The following is a 2,955-nucleotide window of genomic DNA, read 5'->3' on the forward strand; positions in this document are numbered from 1 at the left end:
ATCAACCACCATGATGCTGTCTTTTAAGAGAAGAGGCTGAATTTTGTGGTTTTTTGATAGATATGGGTAATTTGGAGGAGGAAAAATGAGACTAGGTGGTCAATTTTGGAATGGAATTGTGTGTGGGAGGTATGAGTTCACCATGGTTTCTCTTATTCTTCAAGGTTGAGGAGAAGGTGAGTAGTGTGCAGAGAGGAGTGGTGAGAGAGATGGGGATGATGAGTGGAGAAGTGTGTGTGAAAGAGGAAAATGATAAAGTGGAAGAGAGAGTGTGGCTGCATAGCATGGGAAAACTGGGGTCCACTAAAAAAATCATAGCTCACAGCTGGTAGCTTCAAAAATCATGAAAAAATTTGGGGTGATTATTCAGGGCGTGGGCTACATTTTCTCTTTTGACCACCGCTCCAAATTCAGAGTGGAGATAGGTGCCAAAATTCTCACCAAAAAGCCTGTTTTTTATGCCTGCAAAAGTCTTTTAGTGGCCCCCTCCTTTGTTGAATTTGTACAATGCATCCAAGAGTGAGCCCCTCCTTTGTCATATTATAATACAAAGCATTCAAGTTGCCCTTGACCCATGCATGGAGGAGGATTATTGGTGAAATAAGAAATATATACATGGTGGGACTAGTGTATGGACTATTCATGGACTTTAGCTCAATGAGCACATGGTGTTAGAATAATGAGTAAAAATATTAATAAAAATATGGAGGAGTTATGGATATGGAAAGATATTGGAATCATATGATATGGTCCCTCCTTGAATTATTTTGGGTGAAAGAGGAAAAGGTATGCAAGTAAATAATATAATAAAAGTAACCAATGAGTAGAAATCAATTTTTTGTTTTCACGAGGGTGAGGGTGAAAATGTGGGAGTGATTTGTATAAAGGAAAAATATGAGGTTAGAGTATGTACATATTGGCAAAAAAATATAATTATGGTGTAAGAGGATGAAAGAAGGTGTACATAGGTTTAATAAACACACACCTAAGTAGAAATATTTAAATAAAATACCAAAATAATTATAAAAAATCCCTATATTTAGGCCATCTATACAATGAAATATTTACACACAAAGAGGCCATAATATACTTTTATTTTTTTATTTATTTTTATTTTTTTTTGGCTCACCTAGCCCAGTGACTAGCTAACTGAGGGTTTTTAAGAAGATATGGGAAAAGTCCCGTGACTCACGCACGCCTATGTACAGTGAAATGGTAGGGATAGCCACAGTGTTTGGGTGATTTTGGTAGGGTGAGGTAACTCACTGTGGCAATTACAAAGAGCCGAAAAAACGGCTATCACTACCACATTATGAAAAATATGAACCCTGTAGGGGCCCTTTGGGATTAAGGTTAATTAGAGGCCAGTCAATAGGAAGAGGGTGGTGGACACACTCTATACCCTCAAAAAAGTAGAGGGACAAGGTAGCTTTACACCTCTTAATGGCCTCTTACCTAGTGAGAAGGTAAGGGAGGTGGCTAGGGAAAAGGGAGGAGCCGGGGGGGGGGGGGGGGGGGGACCACTTTGACCTCTTTTCCCCACTTTTTGGCCCGGATTAAAAATACACTTAAAAATTCAATTTTTCAAAAAATTTCAAATTTCAAGTTTTCCCTCCTAAAAGGTGCCCAAACCTATTTCATGGTCAAAAAAGTATTTTTGACCTCCAAAAGTAAAAACGTGCACTAAGAAATCCAAAAAATTGAAATTAAAATATCATTTTCCACCCTCCAAAGTCTTTCCAAACCTATTCTATAGCTAAAAAGTGATTTTCTCTCTCTACAAACCCTTTTCCAAGCTCTCCATTGATACAACAACCACACGCACCCCCGATAGACCAACATTATCTCTCTGCTAGCTTTCTCCCACCTCCATTGTAGCTCCAAGCAAGCTCCTCCCCCATCTTTTCCCCTTGCCCACCACATAGTTTCACAGCAAGCTAGCTCTTCTCCTTTCTCTTACCTCCATTACAACATGAAACAAGATTCTACTCCTTCTATTTTCATTCACTCACACTACATGGAAACCTCTACTCCCGAAGGTGGCAAACACATGAGCTCACATGACTTGCATACCACAATAATAGGAGGTGTGAATAGTGTGTGGGAATTACAAGGATTCATCTCCAACATAAAGATAGAATGCTAAGAAAACTACCCTTGTAGCTTACATTCAGAGCTTAACATCATCTCCATGTTTAAGTTTATCATGCTGGAAAGAACAAACCTCTCTATGGATTTCAATGTTTAGGCTTCACACCTCTTAACACTGGGTGGTGCTATTTTGTTGATGGCTTTGGTGTGCCATCTATAGTTGTGTAGCATGTGATTGAGTCTCACAATGCAAGTAAGTTGTGCTATCTATGGAGAGTCATGAAAGATTGTTCTTATAATTTATTTTTTGTATAGTTGTCATTAGATTATTAGAATGATATCATTTTGTACTTTATAACTTTGTGCTCACATAATCTATTGTTTACTTACAAAGTCAACTTTTTTTTCAGAGGACATGAGCGAGCAACCATGTGCAGAGATGGAAATCACTATATTTTTGTTCCGTGAGGAACCTTTCACTATCATGTTAAAGGATTTTGATAAGAATAGTAGAATTTTTGTAGAATCTTGAATTAGTAGGTACTCTCTAGGAGCTCTTAGGAAAGCCATCCATATAGTACCACTATCTTCCCTAGTTTCATAGACACACAAATACTCAAGTGTATATGAATCTCTAGATGAGGAAGACAAATACTTGTAGGAGACGCCTAACAACAACAACATTGTCTCCGTTTGTAATTATTTTCATGAGGCTGGATTCCTCTATAAACGCAATATAAATATGTTTTTTTGTTAAATGGTGTCGCATTAAGTGAGAATATTTAATTTAGATTACTGGAGTTTCATACAGATTTAAGAAATATTGTTGACCTTTATGGATATTTTGATTTGTCTGGAAGACGT

Source organism: Adiantum capillus-veneris, chromosome 18, assembly GCF_014529385.1.
Source record: "Adiantum capillus-veneris isolate H3 chromosome 18, ASM1452938v2, whole genome shotgun sequence".
NCBI classification, from domain to species: domain Eukaryota; kingdom Viridiplantae; phylum Streptophyta; class Polypodiopsida; order Polypodiales; family Pteridaceae; genus Adiantum; species Adiantum capillus-veneris.